General features: G+C 41.5%; 1 protein-coding gene across 1 annotated transcript in view; it reads left to right on the top strand.

Moving 5' to 3' along the window:
- Nucleotides 1–967: 967 nt before the first annotated feature.
- The window catches only part of syt12 (synaptotagmin XII), a 155997-nt gene continuing 138565 nt past the window's right edge, over nt 968–18399 (top strand). The window contains exon 1 of the mRNA XM_052029361.1: nt 968–1376. The gene's annotated coding sequence lies outside the window, so the exon portion shown is untranslated. The remainder of the gene's footprint in view (nt 1377–18399) is intronic.

Below are 18399 nucleotides of genomic sequence, written 5' to 3'. Positions count from 1 at the left end.
TCACAGTGAGCATATTTTCACAACATTGCTGATCGCCACAAGAAGAGTTTTACAATATCTGAGTTCACCGTTAACGTTGAGCAGCTGGTCACATAAGAGCTTCACTTACGTAGATCCTGATCAGGGGATTTTTTTATTTTGCAGGTACATTATTTTTTCAGCAAAAAGAGATTACCTGACACTGAAATGGGCTGTAATTGGTATCCGTGGTCTCGTAACTCTGTGTCTCATTTCTGGTAGCACACCTGAGTCAGGAACTTATAGATTCGAGCCCGATTTTACAAACTTAAGAACACAATGCGGGGCTGTATTACAAATGTAGAGATGCGGGGAGTGCTGCACCAGTGGAAGTGGCATTAACTGACTGAGACGTAAAACTGAGGCCCTGGCCGCTATCAGGTGTGGACGGGAAAAAGAAAGTCTAACGGGACAAATTTGAACTGCAACGGGAGATTTTCTTTCCTCCCCCGCGTCTTGCCCGACGTTCAATCAACATCACTTGAAATGATAACCGGGCCATGATTACATTCCGTCTGTGGGAGATTGATGAGTTGGCCGCTGTGTTCCCCACGTTGCAATCCTGGGACTGCACAACAAAAACACCTCATCGACTCTGAAGAACGTCTGGTCGTCTTTAGGGCACGGGAGATACTTCATAAGTCTTAATTTCTTTGTGAGCCTTTTGTGTGCAGCTGCTGGCGATTTCTCTCTCTCTCTCTCTCGGTGAGTCTGTGTCATCTCTCTCTCTCTCAGTGTGTCAATGTCCTGTGTGTGTGTGCGTCAGTGTTTCCCTGTTTCTTCACCTGTCGGTTTTAATGTCTTTTGTGTTCACGGGTTTTTCTGGAGCTCTCTCAAATAATGTCTCTCTCATCAGTGGGTGGAAGTCATCGCTCCGCAGGGCGGTCCTTGCGCAGTTAGACCAGTCTGAGTGGTCGAGGGAGGGAGAGAGAGACAGCACTTCTCTCTTTTTTTAAACCAGCACACGCTCCCTGGGCGCAGAACTGGAGTTATTTCGGCGGATTCTTCCCGACTCCCTGCCGGAGAAACACCAAGCACCAACTCGGGAGGGTTATCCCTTGTCTTGAGAGCGCTCTGCTTGTCTTAAGGCGGTCTGGTGGGAGCCGGGACCAGGGACAGAGACCGGGAGGGACACCCGCTCCGCTCTGGGACCCCCTTCGGGCGTTTGTGAACGGGACTCGGTGGGAGCTTGTGCGCCGCGAACTGGCGGGCTCCGCACCAGGAAGCCGGCGGAGCTCTGCGCCAGGAGCCCTTTGCGGCACCATCCGGCGATCTCAGCACCGCAGAGGCAAGAGCCGGCGCGCCAAGTGCCGCTGAGTTTCAACAGCCCAGCTCTCGCCGCTGCTCCCACTTTGCAAGTAAGTGCGCTTACGGAATAGCGTCGGAGGGGGAGGGGGGTTGCATTCCCAAACTGCATTCCTTGCAATTTACCCGTATGACCCCAAATCAGGAGCCCCGGGGAAAGAGCAGCTGGAGTTCGTCGGCGAAGCTGGCTCCCTGTCTCGGGAAGAGTTGTGTTATTTCTGACTATGTGTCTGATTATCGTTGTGGGTGGGACTGGGGAATTATGGTTTTTTTCCTCCCTGAAATTTGGGGTGTTGGGACTGATCGAACACATTGATTGGGTGATTATTTTAATGGGTTGTGCGGCGGTTGCAAACCGTGTTATGCTTTGTATACTTGGGGTTAGGTGTAGAGTATTTCATGTATGTTGGGAATGTTGTGTTCGCTGTACCTGTTACGGTTCAACCGCTTCGATAATGCTGTAATTGGAAGTATATTGATAAACGATCTTGTGTGTTTTATTCACCCGAGGCGAGGAATACTGTAGCCGGCGTGTTAGGGACAATGGGGCGCTTCATTTGCCTGCTTTCCATTGTACACTTATTTCTTGAGGCGTTGTATTTGGTTCTGAGTGTGATATTTGGATTTATTTGATGTTGAGTTGGATGAGGATATACCTTGTTTCGTGTTGGGATATTTGATGCAATCGCGGGTTGCGTGTGCTTGTATCCCCGTGCGTCCGTGTCACAGCCTGAGTTTCCTATACATGTGTTAATTATATTCCGTATTGTGGCGCGGGGTTTCTGTGTTTGCACCCAGTGGGGGGATCTTTGGGCAATCTCTCCCGAAATGAAGCACGTCCACATGACACCCACAGCCTCCGTACTCCCCCGCTGGCTCTAATTTGCCACGCTGCTTGTCTGAGTTCTCTCGCTGGACCAGCAGAAACTTCTTCCACTTAAACGTCAGCGAGATATTGCCTGCAGTCCCCACCACGGACAGTTCCCCAGCCTCCAACTCCACCCCTTTCCCTGGCGAGAGGTGAAACTGAACCAGACTCTTTTATTTAAAAAAAATCTTTGGATCATGCTTGACCCCAAGATGGAGATTGGTCCACGTATTCGTGCCATGACTGACACTGCCTGTTACCACCCCCTTAACGTCACTCAATTCTGTCTCTGCCTCATCTCTGCTCTGCTGCTGAAATCCTATTCATGCCGTTGTTAGTTCTAAACTTGATTATAGGAAATAGTCTCCTGGCCAGCCTCCCCTCTGTCACCACTCCATGGATGACATAATTCAACCCCCCGCTTCCTTTGCCCAAATCCCCTTCGTCCCTCACTTGCCTTAATCTTCAAATTATTGGTATGTTTTTCAAATTGCTCCCTGGTCTTTTTTTTCCGCCTCTGTAATTGCCTCCAGCGCTATAGCCTTCCCAGATCTCCAGTTCTGGCCTCTTGAGTGGCCTCGTTTTGATCGATCTCCCACAGGTGGGTGTGCCTTGAGCCTGACCAATACAATTCCCTTCCTTTCTCACTGTCCCTCTTGTTTTAGTACTCCAAAGAACATGCCTCAACCCAAATTTTGTTATCTGCTCTACTATTTTCCTTGTATGACTCAGTCTAATTTTGTCGGTGAGGTCTTGAGAATTATCTTGAGATGTTCTATTACATAAAAGACCTTTTAAGTTCGGGGCATTGTCATCTGCTAGTGTGGTCTGTTTGTAATGGTATTATCCTATTTCATATGATTGTCCAACGTGCAGGTTTGTATTTTATGTTTTCAACCAACTCTCAATGTGACTGTTCTGTATTCAATGGAGAGCATGTGGGGTTTGGGCTCATCTAATCAGTGAGTATTGTGCTCATACTTGTAAACCCTTCCTTGCAGAAAATCTTGATGTTTAACAGAATAGCAGCAAGTAGTAAGAATTAGTTTCTCCAGAATTAGTAGTTAGACTGACAAGCAGTGACAGTTACTTGGTATTAATTTATGCACATGTTTATTTAATCCACTTCAATGTTATTCAACTGCAAGAGGTTCTTCCCCCATTGAATACACAATCAAACTGATGAATGAGATTATTCAAGAGTAAACATTCCACACTAAGTTAAAATAAGAAGACTGGAATCGAACGTATGGCTTGCATTCTTAATACATTGCTAACAGGTTCTTGTTGACTGCCACTATAGTGTTTAACATGCATTATCTGCGGTCTGCAGAACATATTTTGAAGCAAAAATAATCCTCACTTTTCACAATGGGAAATAATTATAAAATCACTTTAGTTTGCATTTCTTTATGTGAAGAAATTTGCAGCCAAAAGAACATTTGTTTTTCTAGTCCAATTACACTGAGGAAGAGGTGTGTTAGATTGTACTGAGAGAATTACGAATAATTATTTAGGAACAGAAGCAGGAGTAGGTCACGTGGACAGTTGAGACTGCTGTGCCATTTAAGAAGTTCCAGCGAAAATCTACATTCCCATGCAGTCCCAAGATCACCTGTTGCCTAAAACTCTCTGGACCTACATTTTGAGTATACTCTAACTTCATCCATAGGTTTCTTGGCTAATGAAAGGGTGCCACAGTGATACAGCGAATAGATCTGCTGCCTCAAAAGTCCAGTGACCTGTGTTCAGTCCTGACCTTGATACTGTATGTGTGGAGTTTGCATGTTCTCCCATTGACCGTGTGAGTTTCCTCCAGTTGTTCGATTTGCTCCCACATCCCAAAGATGCGCTGGTTGGTTAATTAATTGGCCACTATAACTTGACTCTGTTGTGTGTCAGTGAGTAGTAGATTCTGGGAGATAGTTGATGGGGAGAACAAAATGAGTTGAGTGTAGGATTAGTGTCATGGGTGGTCGAACGGGCTTGTTTCCAAGCTGTATGTCTCCCTGATTCTTTGAATTCTAAAGATTTGCAACCTGCTGAATGAAGAAATATTTCCTTGTCTCCGTCCTAATTGGCTCTTCAACTAGGGGAAACAACCGCTCAGCATCCACTCTGTCAAACCGTTGCAGATCATTTCATTGAGATCACTTCTCGAAGTTCAGAACCCCAGGGGATATCACCCATTGTAAGTGATGTCTCCTCATAGGACAGTCCTCCCATCCCAGGAATCAATTTTGTGAATTCATTGCCCACCTGTCTTGGGTAAGGAGGGAAAAAAACACAACAGCCTAGCTGTGGTGTCACCAAAGCCCCATATAATTGCAACAAAACTTTGTTACTTTTATATTCCAGTCACATTTACAATAAAAGCAAATGTATTATTTGCCTTCCAAACTACATGATAACATTGATATTTATGCACAAGCAACCCCAAATCCCTCTGAAATTTGAATGCTTACTAGTCTTCCATCTCTTACCAAAGAGAATATTTTCACACTCATACAAACTGTGCTCCATATCTTTTTGCCCAGTCACTTAATCTGTTTTATACCTATGCAGCATTTTTGCATTCTCAAAGCTTGCTTTCCCATCTAGTGTTATATCATCAGCAATACTAACTGTATTGCATTAGGCCCCCTCAGATATAGATTGGAAGTAGCTGAGCACCAAGCATTGATCTTTGATTCTCAAGGCACTCAATTAGTTACACATCAATCCTGAAAATGATGGCTTAATGGCTTATTTTGCTTTCCATCCAATAACCAATCTTAAATCACTGTTAATACACTACCCTCAATCCCATGAGCCCTGATTGTGCATAACAATGTGTGATTTTGCTAATTGTTTTCTAAAAATACAAGATATACAACATCCACTGGTTCTCCTTTATCTAATCTACTTATGCCCTTAAAATAATAATAGATTTGCTAAATGCTATTTTCTTTTCAACAAACAGTATTGTCTCTGGTCTCCATATTATAAACTACATATAATGACACTGAAGAAGATGGAAACATATCTAGCAGAATGATATCAGAACAGAGAGCTTGCATCTATGAGGAAGGATTGGCCAGACTAGGGCTCCTTATTCTCAAGGGGTGACCAATCAGAATTCTTTAAAATTTGAATGGGTTTGCAAATTAGATGCAGAGAAGCTGTTTCCAGTTGTAGAGTAAACTAAAACTAGAGCCATAAGTATAAGTCAGATACTAAGAAATACAATAGGGAACTTCAAAGTGATGGTTTTGCCTGGAAAGTGATTAGAACACCAAATTCACTGGCATATGAATAGTTGGGGGCAAAAGCTTCCATGTATTTAAGGAGAAGCTAAATAAATAGGAAGAATGCAATGGGTTAATAGAATCAGAAGAGTAGGAGGTGAGTTGTATTGAGCATTAATATAGGCGTAGACCCATTGAGCTGAATTTCCAATATTCAAGATGTTAATATAAGTAAAGCCCCAATAATCCAGCATCTGATTACTCGGAAATCATGATGGTCTGGCACCTTACTCACCCATTAGTCCAGAATGTGAGCCAGGGGTCTGGAGTGCAGCTGAGGCTGGGCTCTGGACTGTGGCCATGTGTGCAGCTAGAGCCAGGGTTATGGCCTGGAAAACCAGGGATCAGAAACGTGGGTAGATTTACTGCTGGAGCTGGGGTCCAGAGTGTTTGTACATTTCCCACTCCTCTTAAATTCACCAGGTTCATTGGAAAATTTATTATACTACCATATGATCATGGTCACCATTTGGAGATCAAAAATAAAAAGACAGTACACAGTTTATGGCAGGAGCCTTAACAGCGTTGATGTACAGAGGGATCTTGGGGTCCAAGTTCATAGCTCTACGAAAGTGGCTGCACAAATTGATAGGGTGGTAAAGAAGGCATATGGCATGCTTGCCTTAGTAGTCAAGGCATTGAGTTCAAGAGTCAGGAAGTTATATTGCTGCTTGAGTATTGCATTCAGTTCTGGGTGCCCCATTATAGGAAGGATGTGGAGGCTTTGGAGAGGGTGCAGAAGGGGTTTACCAGGATGCTGCCTGGATTAGAGGGCATATGTTATGAAGAGAGATTGGACAAACTTAGGTTGTTTTCTCTGGAGCAGCGGAGGGCTGAGAGAAATTTATAAGATTATGAGAGGTATTGGTTGAGTAGACAGCCGATATCTTTTTCCCAGGTTTGAAATGTCTAACAGTAGAGGGCATGCATTTAAGGTGAGAGAGGGCAAGTTCGAAGGAGATGTGTGGGGCAAGTTTTTTTTTACGGAGAGTTATGGGTGCCTGAAATGCACTGCTGGAGTGGTACTGGAGGCAACTATGATAGAGGCATTTTAAGAGGCTCTTAGATGAGCACATGAATATGCAGATAATGGAGGGATATGGACCTTGTGTAGCAAGAAGGGATTAGTTCAGTTAGGCATTTAATTACATATTTAATTAGTTCGGCACAACATTGAGGGCCGAAGGAACTGTTCCTGCACTGTACTGTTCTATACAACATGTTTTTTAAAAAAAGTGAAATAAAGGTGTATTTGGGTATTTAACATCCAATAGTCTAGAAAATCTGCCAGTCTAATACTACCACAGTCCCAAGGGTGCTGGATTATCAGAGTTTATAAGCCTTTTCCTTTGATCTTATGCTACCTATGTGACACCATGTAAAGAATGCAGAAAAAGATCCTCCTCAGAAGTTGAGCTCTTGAAAACGAGCATATGGTTGCAACACACATTTGTTAAGAGACTGTCAGACCGTGGGGTTCACTCTATGCTTCAGTAGGCAGGGCAGATAACTGAAGATCTAAATGTTGCCAGCTGCAAGGAGTGCAGTCAGTTGAAGTGTGTGAGCGTCAATTCCTTGTGTAGTTGCTCCTCATTCAGGCGCAGCACCAAATCTTCTAATCCCCATCCTAGTACAATATGTTCTTTGCTTGTTCCTATCTTGATTGTACTGCAGTTCAGAATATTTTACAGGAAATACCCAACACAGAATCACAGGACATGCTTCTAACATTTTAACAGTTAAGTAAAGTTACAATGAATCCTAAAGCACTCAAGTATGTTTTTTATTAAAAGAAGTGCAAAAATATATACAGATGATAAATGCCCATTTATCCAGAGTCTATGCTTTCACAAGAAACCTATACGTTGGTTTTGGTGCTATTCCTGGTAGTTGCTTAGCAAGCTCAGGAATAGCAATCTGGCCTTCTGGAGATGATCTGAAGCTTATGCCCCATAATTATTTACTTACCAACTAATGACATGCATAGCAAGACCTATTATTATTCTGAACTCTTCTATTGTATCTTCCTTAAACTTGGTTATGAAGAAAATAACCCCAATTTCTCTAGTTTATCTTTCCTAGCCGAAGCACCTTGTACCTGATGCAAGTTTAGCAATTCCTTACTGCCCCTTCCCTTAGCCTGGACCCAAAGATATCCCAAACGAATCACTATGGGAACGACAGCTTAAGAGGTGATTTGTATAGACCTAATAACAATAACTTTTGTGTTTGTGTATATGAACAGGGATCCAATTGGAAATGACTACAGTTTATCACCCATTTTGCCCCAAAAATGGTCACATTACTTCAGTTAGTACGTCTCTTTATATATAAAAAAAATCGCAGGTACAACTGGACAAGAATTTCATTCAATTTAAATTGGTTCTACTTTGAGTAAAGCACCAGCTCTTTCAATCTAACTGTTGAGAAGTTAAGTTTTTGTAACTTTGCCAGTGTTTTGGTTATTTACATTATAACACCTTATGATGAAGAGGCGATTACTATAGAGAAGCAAGAGACTTTTGCTAGAAAATCTATGAATAATATTAGCATTACACGAAGTATATCTTTCACTTTTTGCAACAGTACAGGGAGAAAACATAATCCCAGTAAATCACTTCACCAACTGCAGAGTTGGATATATGGAAACTCTTCCAGATATTAATTCCTTTATATAAATGGGTAGTGCTTTAATTGTAAGATATAGGGAAGTGTATGCTATAAATCCAGGTAGCAAATCCATGAAAACATATCAATATATGGAAGAAATATGCACTGGTGATTGTACTAATCTGCACTAAACAATTACACTAGTGTAGAGACAGATTGCAAAACACTAACCTTCTTGTTTATAAAGGTTATATAAAACATTTCTGGACTGTCACTAGTTTTATTTCATTAATAGTTTTAAAGAATATGAAAAAACTTCCAAATGAATGTTTATTGTTTCAGATTTAATTTTACTTGGGCAAGTACTGCTGCTGAATTGGAAATGATGTATTTCTGAAATAAATGTGCTGGGTCTATTACAGAATATCTGAAAACTAAAAAACCCAACATTTTTTTTAGAGACACATACGTTGTATTTCATCATCTAAAATAACACTCAATGCATCATAGCGTTTGGTAACATTAGCTTTATATGTAGAAATAAGGAAACATTTGTTAACACAAGAATATAACAATATGTGCAAATACCAATACAATTGATGCTCACAACAGTGTAAAGACCAGAAGAATTGCTTTAGATTTATTGCATCAAGTAGGGCACAATTTCAAGAGGCATTACTACTTTCACTGACCTCCAAAATATATAGCGTTGGCTCATTTAGGACACCTTTTATCTCAAGGCACAGAGTTATGGGTTCAAATCCCAATTCAGAAACATGAGAATTCTACCCAGAGTCTTACATATTATTGGAGACACCATCTGTAAACAAGACATCAGTGTAGCCAGATGGATGTTAACATTATAATGATGATATCCAAAGATGAGAAGGGAGAGTCTTCGAGGTATCCTATCCAGTACCACAAAATTGATTAACCAGCTATTTTTTCTGCTAACATTTTTAAAAATTTAGTTACAGACTTGTGCTTGTGCACATAACTGCAGACTCATCCGTGCACATAACTGCAGACTCATCCATGCACACAGTTCTGTCTTCACACCCATTCTTCAATTTACTGGGGCAATAGCAACGACCAACAAGGGGTAAGCTTTCTAAAAGTTATCCACTCCTATATCTTACTCTATGTCTCTATAATCCAATTCACACGGACAGAATAAGTCTTCAGAGTCTAGATAGAGTAGTGATAAAAGCTATTCAGCAACAGAAGTCATTATTAAGAGTTCAAAACTTTCACTAAGCACCAATGGGTATTAAACCTACAGTCACCTGCTTACTGGCCAGTTTGGTCAGCTAATCCACAAGTCAGTCAAAAATTGTGTTGCTTTTTCAGAGAATCTCGCTGTGTGCAAACATGTCTGTTCCTAGTCTATCTCTCTTTTTCTAGTCCCCCTTTTTCTCTCTCCTTACCTTTGACCCATCCCCCAGTGAATCCATTCTCCCCTCCTCCCCCACACCTGCCTATCACTATCTCTTACCTGCATCTACCTATCACCACCTTGTGCCCACCCCACCTCCCCCCTTTTGTCCACCTATCACCGCTTTGCTTTTCCCTCCTATTGGGCTTCCCCTTTTCCTATCTTCAGCCCTGAAGAAGGGTCCTGACCCGAAACGTTGTCTGCCTGCTTTTCTCCACGGATGTTGCCTGGCCTGCTGAGTTCTTCCAGCATCATCAAGTTTTTCGTCTAGATTCCAGCATCTGCAGTCCTTTGTTTCTTTGTTGCTTGTTTCCATTTCATCAGCAACTATATTTCAGAAGCCAATTATTGGTTACAAAGACCTTCAGAGGGCAAGAAAGCCCACGTAATGCTTTAATTATTTTCACCGCTATCAGTTAAGCCAATGGCTTTCCCTTTGCTTTTGAACTGTAAAACAGAACATTTTTTTTATCTTGGAAGGGATGCTAGTCCATGGGACGTTTCCTAATAACCAACATCAATGAATCAGGGAATGAACAAGCACAACTAATGAAAATAATGATTTTCTTACATTAAGTTAAACTCCCTTAAAATGGTCTCTGGATTCACCTCCTCGGTGTTCAAGTTTTACTATCAATCAATATGTACATTTGGTAGGATGTAGGCTTGACAGGGTTAAAATATAAAGAAAGGTTTCACAAAACTGACTTCCATTGTCTTGTATTCAGATTATCAAGTGTTCCAACTTGGGTATTTAAAATGATAGGTTAATTTGATAGGGTAGATGCAGAAAAACTCTTTCCTCTAACAGGTCCTGTCTGTGTGGAGTTTGCACATTCTCCCTGTGACCGTGTAGGTTTCCCCCCAGGTATTCTGCTTTCATCTCAAATCCCAAAGATTTGCAGGTTGGTAGTTTAAATTGGCCACTGTAAATTGCCCTGAGTATATAGGTGAGGGTAGAATCTGGGGAGAATTGATGGGAATAAGGGGAGAATATTTTAAAAAAGAGGATTAATGTAGGATAAATGAAATGGGTGGTTGAATGTTGAGCCAAAGAGTCTGTTTCTGTGCTCTATCTCTATGAAGCGTTAGGCATTCAGAACAAAATGGCAAAATCTTAAAACTGGAGCAATTTCATTTAGGACTGCAGTCAGGCTGATATACTTTTCCCACACATGGATTCTGGATATCTTGCATTCCCTGTCTCAAAAGATAATGGTTGCTGGATCAATTGATATTTTCAAAAACTGAGATAACCAAAAATCTGTGTTCTTATGGAGCAAATGTCATACTCACACTGCATGGAAACAGGGAGTTGAGTTAAGGACCAGCTACGTCTATTTGAATGATGCAAGGGGCTCAAAGGGCAGAATAGTTTGCTCCTGATTTGCTTACAGGATTATTCACTGAATAAGTACCCCCTGAGAATTTCAGATTAGATTAGACCAAAATTGCAATTTATTCCCCCAAATGGGATTTCCAGTTGATGGTTCTATCAGTTTTTAAATGCTGTAGGAAGCCACGAGCTGCACTGTACTGTGGAATACTATTTTGGCAGGATGTGCTGTACCAGTGTTTCACATGAAGCTGCAGTGGATGTTAATTTGCATATTGTAATGGTTTTCCTAATCTCTCCATTGAAGGAGTATGCAAGATCACAGTAGCAGGGAAATACCAGTAATCCAAAAGCACAAATAAAACCAGATCCATTATATTTTGGACACTCTAAAGGTTAGTTTTATAAAATCTATTTTTCTTATCCAATTGTTATGAATTGTTTATTACTCAGTGTTATTTTATCTTGGGAAATTATTTTGAAGAAAAGTGTACAGGCACTGAATGGGAAATTTGAAGGCATCACACATGTTTGTCATTTTGATAGGGCATAGTATTGACTTCCATGGATATCAATGGCATGGACATTTATGAATAAGGGGATTCTTGATACTGTCTTTATTAATTGATTTGCCTTGAATGCTGCCTGCAACTCGATTTCTACAAATCTTTGTGTGGAGAAAGTGTTTGTGATTTCACTTCTATTCTCTTACCTCTTGGACTCCCCCATCACAGGAAATAATTTCTCTGTATTTGTTCTGTCCAGTCCCTTTTATCATAAATACCTAGGTGAGATCACTCTTCATTCTTCTAAACAAAAGGGAAAACAACATTATGTATTCATGATTTAACCTGAGGAAAGAGGAAATGTTTTTGCAGATTTACAACCCAAAATGCTTCTAAGGGCAAGTCATGAGATACAATTTATTTTAACTGTGCATAATCTGATATTGATACCTTTAGTCGCGTTTAAGGACGCAAATGCCACAGTTCTTGCTGTTCCATTTATCACCTCTCAGTGTATCTTCTCGCTATCACCTTGCGGCTCCAGGTCAACACCCTCTTGCTATTCCACTCACTACCCTCTCACCCCTTTCACTCTCCCCTCTCCACTCCTCATTTAGCACTGTTGCTAACAAGGCTAAAGTCTAGGAGGGAAATAAGGGAGAGATGGTGATTCAATCTTTTGGTCCATTATGCCTACAAATTACATTTAGTACCAGAGAGAGACCAACCTGTGCCCACCAGTACTGTACCCCAGCGTTATGTTGTTACAGACCTGTGCCACCTGGTATTGTACCCTAGTTATTATACAATGCCAGACTGCCCACCAATACTGTACCCAGTGTTATACAGAGACAGACCTGTGCCCATCGGTACTACACCACAGTGTTATATAATGCTAGACTACCCACCAGTACTGTACCCTGTTGTTATACAGGAACAGACATGTGCCCACCAGTAAATGAAAATCAAAAACCCTGCAGATGCTGGAAATCTGAAATAAAAACACTAAATAATGGAAACAGCAGGTCAAACAGCATCTGTGGAAAGAGAAATGGGGTTAACATTTTGGGTCTAAGACCATCACCAAATCTGGGAAAGAGAGAAAACAAATGAGTTTTCAGTAGTAGAGGAGGTGGGGAGGGATGAGTAGAACAAAGTGACTATCTCTGATAGGGTGAGACCAAATGAATAAATGTGGTAGTTAGGATCAAATTGTGCTGCTTTGTCTGTGTTACATGTTGCTAATAGCAAGGCTGCGGGACATGCCCATCAGGCTAGGGTATACTTGTGGAGAGTGAAAAACTGAGCCAAAATCACAGATTGAAGACTGGCAGAAATGACCAGTTCTGGTACAGAGGGGGAAAGAGAAAGAGCATGTTATCCAAAGTTGAAGAATTCAAATCTGAGTGTGGAAGGCTGCAGTGTGCCCAGAAGGAAGATGAGGTGTTTGTTGTTCCTCAAGCTTGTGTTGGGTTTCGTTGTAATAGTGCAGGAGGCCACAGACAGAAGAAATAGAGTTGGAGTGAGATGGTGAATTAAAGTGGCAGGCACCTGGAAGCTCAGGGTCACTCTTGCAGACTGAATGCAGGTGCTGTGCGAAGCAATCACTCAATGTGCTTTAGCTTTCTCCATTTTAGAGGAGACCACATGGTAAACACTGAACGCAGTACACTAAATTGGAAGAAGTGCATGTCTTATCTGGAAAGGTTGTTTAGGTCCCTGGATGGTGGGAAGGTCAAAGAACAGATGTTACATCTTCTGCAGTTGCATGGAAAAGTTACGTATGACAGAGTGTGGTTGGTTGGGGTGGAAGAGTGATCTAGGGAGTGGCAAAGGTATCTCTAAAATGCTGAAAGGGAAGGTGAGGGAAATACAGTATGTTTTTGGTGGTGCAATTTTGTTGGAGTTGGAGGGATTTGCGAAAGATCCATTTAATACGGAGACTGGTGGAGTAGAAGATAAAGACCAGTGGAACTCTGTTCTTGCTGGTCAGAGCAGGAGTGACAGTGACAGACTTGTGCCCACTGGTACTGTCCCCATTTATAGTGACTGATCCATACAGTACACTCGGGTCCAGAGCTGGAAATGAAAGTGGACTCGCTCTCAGATGTTCAGCCCAGACTCAATATGCTTCCTGGGTCTCCGATTGCTGGGTCCCTGGTCACATGCTCAGTTTTCTCCCTGGACACAGGTCCAACCCTATAACTGGGTGAATCCTGGGATCTCGGCCCCAGCTTTGGGTACTCACTCGGGACTGGCTAGATTGCAGTGGTCATTGTACATACCTTGGGTCTGCAGCTAATTATACTTTAATGTTGCCTAAAGTCATGTACTTAATGGTGGAGACAGGCCAAAACAGACCTTGTAGGGCTGTGGGCATTGTGAGTGTGGGAGGATTCAATAGATCTCTTTTCCTGGCCTGTTGTGGACTGTGAGCTATATGTTGTGCATCGCGGCTTTAAGGCCTGAATAATAATTCCAGTGAAATTACAGTCTGCCTTCCAAGGCCATATGTCATTCTTGATGTTTAGTACCCAAGATCAAATACAGTATTCCAGATGGGCTCTGACCAAGACTGCAGAGGAGTCATATCACTTCCTTAGTTTTGTGAACCTCTTTGATTTATTTCTGTGCCTGTGCAGTAGCTTTTAGCGATTTTTGCACATGGACATCTAAATTGCTTTGCTCCTCCAGTGCTCCTGTCTCTCAGCATTAAGGAAATATTTTGATCTGTCTTTCTCAGATCCAAAGTGGTTGACCTGACTATTCGCCTAAGAAACAGGGATAAATTGGGTAAAGCAACCAGAAATTGGGGTGAAGATTTCTCGGGCCAGTACTTTATGCCTTTTTAGACCATATACAATTTATCAGTAATATTTCATTACAGTATACTACCTCATGTCAGTTTAACAGTTTCAACATGAACAGACTCTGATGTACTAACATTCTGCTGGAATTTACCAGGGCTCCTGCAAGGTTAGTTTTGATTCCTCTATTTGTGCATATAAAATTAATGAAGGAGATACAGTTGCTGGAACCTTAGCTCTTGATGGTGGTGATTTTTATAAAAGGTCCTTCCTGCAGTAAATACTATGGCACATTTTTTTTAGTGTTCCTTCTTGTGGTCACTCAGTATGCATTCCCTCCCGCAAGGTAATCGTCGCTTCCATTTCTTTATCCCTCACTACTCTCTTTCGTAGTGGCATAATGAGTCTCCTTGTTGTTTTATGGCAGTGGCAGTCTGTTTATACAAAGTGAGAGGCACATTGATCAATGTCAGAGCAGGTGACCTTGTGCAATTTACTATTTATGAGAGTCTGGTGTTGCCTTGCCAGGCGTAGCCTCTGTGATCCATACCTGTTGCAAATTTTCAAAACTGTCCTGGATTTCTGTGTCTTTGCAAGGTGCCCATAGTGACATCTGAGGCATCACTCAATCAGCAGGACGTAGATGCATAAGAAATAAAAATTTGCATTTAAATTGCATTTTTCACAACCTTGGGGAGTCCCAAAGCACTTTGTAATGAAGAAGTACTTTCGTAATGGTAAACACATCTACCAATTTGCACATAGCAAGCACCCAGTGATGGGGTAATCATCAGGAAAGCTGGAGCTGAGGGATAAATATTGGACAGAAGTCGGGGGAAAATGCCTCTGTTCTCCAAAATTGTGATGTGGGGTCTTTGCATCTGTCTCGGGGAGCAGACCAGGAAGCCATTTAACCTGCCCATCTGAAGGATGACATCGCCAACAATGTGGCAGCACCGCTGTGGATCTTCTGCCTTGTTTGTTGGACTGGAGTGGGATTTGAATTTGTAAACATCTGACTGGGTGACATGAATGTTGCTTTGTTCTGGCAAGTCATTTTGTTACCTTTCTTAGCACTTCAGGATTTTATACACTTGTGGGACTCCCTGTAGTTCAGGTCAATGTAGATATGCATCCATGTGGGTCTTAGTGCCAATCCACATTGACATCTGTAATACCACCCTCCTTTATTCAGTTTCCTTATAGTGAACAACAGAATACTGTGTAAATGAGAAACAACCATGATTTCTTCACTGCCTCACCAATCAAAGCAAATGGCAGTGCACTTCCAGCACAATCAGTCCTCTGTAAGCATGAGAACTTTTCAGTATCCATCAATGAGAGTTAAACACAGATATAACAAGATGTATGCTTCTATGATGTCAAATTGAAGTATAGACTTGCATGATGAGTAAAGCTTCAGTTTTGCATTGAACAGTACAAAGAGAGCATTAATTTTCGAAGAATAGCATTGAAAAGCTGTGATGTTACATATAGAAAATTGATGGCACTGCAGTTAAGATATTGAAATTAGTTTGTATTTCCATATTATAATAACAATTGAATTGCTGAGCAATTAAAAGTGCATTTAACCTGGAACAGAGGAATATTGTGTGCCGTTCTGGTCGCCTAGCTATAGGAAGAATGTCCTTCAGCTGAAAAGGGTGCAGAAAAGATTCACAAGGATGTTACTGGGCTTGAATTATAAGGAGAGGCTGGATAGGCTGTGACTTAGTCTGAGTCTAAAACTGGATGGCATAGGTTTAGAGTGAGAGGGGAAAGATTTAAACGGGACCTGAGGGGCAACTTTTTCCACACAGAGTGGTGGGCATATGGAATAAGCTGCCAGAGGAAGTGGTAGAGCTGAGCATAATTACAGTGCTTAATAGACAGGTACATTGATTGGAAAGGTTTAGAGGTTTAGATATGGGCCAAACACAGGCAAATGGGACTAGCTCAGGGAGGCAACTTGGTCGGCATGGATGAGTTGGGTCGAAGGGCCTGTTTCCATGCTGTACTACACTATGAATCACACCCATTTCTGGGCCTCTCAGTGCCCAGCAGGAAATCAACAGTTCATCTTTATTCAGAGAAGAACCAGCTTTCAGTAGCCCCCTTTCCATGAAACCATGCTACTTAAAGGGCTAACACATACCTGCAATTGACCGCAATCAAATCTGTGACTTGCTGCAGCCTCAAATGCAGGTTTGCAGGTGTGCCTGGACTGCTTTGTTAATGGAGGTCAAGGTCACTGTCACTCTTGGCTTACTAGCCTCTGGATTACTTTAGGCTTCTGCTGATCTCTGCCACATCTCATGGACCAGGGAGGTCATTGAATCTCCATAGTCAAGTAGAGAGGGACTCCATCAACTTTCTTCCACCTGCAGAAACTGGCAGTGAAGGCATGGGGATCTGCTACTATTGCCGATTTCTCCAAAGCATAAGCATTCATGGACTGCACACTTATATATTGCTTCTTGTAGAAACCTCTCAAACTTCTAACCAAGAATGCCAGGCAATAGCCCTAGAGGGTCCTCGTGGCCCCTCCTTGAACAAAGAACACTCTCCCTGCAATTAGTTGCCCTTACTAGTCTGACTGCCCAGGAGCACCCATTATTGCAGCATCCATTCTTGAAGCAGCAACACTCCCCAGTGGCTGGAAGAGTGTAACTTGTATTGTGTGCATGTCCTTTTTAAAGGCTAGTGAGTTTGCAGCTAGAAGTGCCAACAGCTGCGAACCTTGCAATAGATTGCAATAAATCTTGCAATCTTGCATGCAGTGACACAGTGTTACATAATGAAAGCCCACAACACTAGTCTGAGAATGTCATGATAGAAGATTGGGATATATTTATTGAACATTTACAATATTCATTTACAGAAGTAAATGGATTTCTAAACTTTTATAGTGTCATAGAGTCATGCAGCCCTTGGACCCACTGAGTCTGCCTTGAGCATTAAACACCCATTTACAATAATCCAGCACTAATCCCATTTTAGTCTCCCCATATTCTCATCAACTCTTGTTTTAGGTCCTGCCACTCATCTGCACACTGGGTGCAATTTACATTGACTATTTAACCTACCAACCCACACATCTTTGGGATGCAGGAGGAAACCAGAACAGTCAGAGGGAGAATGTGTAAACTCCACCCAGACAACACCAGAGGTCAGGATTGAACACAGTTGCTGAAACTGTGAGACAGCAGCTCTTCTAGTTGTGCCATTGCTTGTATATTATGTTTAATGTAGAATAAATATCCATCTCAAATATATCTGATTCTTCTTCCTCAGTGTTTAATCCATGCAGTTGCATAGATATGTAAAGGTCAATAATAATTATCGAGCCTACACATTTTTTCCTGCTGTGTAATGCTCTTAGCAACCAGCAGGACAAATAATTCATTCCAAATATAATGAATAGCTTATTCAGCAGTTGAATAAAATACTTTGCCCAGTGTTAACTTTGTTAGATTATGGTGGTTTGGGAAAATATTTAGCTTCTAGTTTGAGTTCTATTTAAAGATGACCCAGAGATTGCTTTGTAGAAGTCTGAAGTATGCTGGGAGAGTGGTGTTCTATGCATACATGTCCAGTTTCACTAACCAGAGTCTGAATATTGCTGAGATTGACAACCCAACCTTCATTATCAGTATTAAAAAGATTGAAGATGAAATCCTCATCCTCTCTATTGAGAATATTGGTGGTACTTAACCTATGTTCTCCATCAGCTGCAAATTATCTTGCAGTGTGAAGCAACCCCCGTGGAAATGGTTGATTTCACACCCGATCTACCTTTACACAATTTGCAATGATGCAAAGCCAAGCCAATTTGATTCAAGATAAACTCAGTTGTATAATTGGTTTATCTAAAACTGATTGAAGTTTCAAGTCTATTAAAGGTTTCTTACAAAATTACCAAAGCATTTCCACAAGAAAGAAGTTCCATTATGTAAATTTGGAATTTGGATACCATTAATTACAGTGCTGCATTTTGTAGAAGGGGTCAGTCAATTTCATTCTATTTACTTCTCATTGAGAGTCCATTGAGGCTGTCCCCAAGATAACATTACCATCATTAAATAGAAAATGCTGGACTCATCAGCATCTGAAAAGGTAGATTGACATTTCAAGTGGAGACCATTTATATCGATGTTCAAAAAGATCAGATGAACCACCAAGAAGCACAAGTGACTGCAGATGGAGCAAAAAAACAAACTGCTGAAG

Source organism: Pristis pectinata, chromosome 14, assembly GCF_009764475.1.
Source record: "Pristis pectinata isolate sPriPec2 chromosome 14, sPriPec2.1.pri, whole genome shotgun sequence".
In the NCBI taxonomy this organism is placed as follows: domain Eukaryota; kingdom Metazoa; phylum Chordata; class Chondrichthyes; order Rhinopristiformes; family Pristidae; genus Pristis; species Pristis pectinata.
This window is presented reverse-complemented; position numbering and strand designations above follow the sequence as displayed.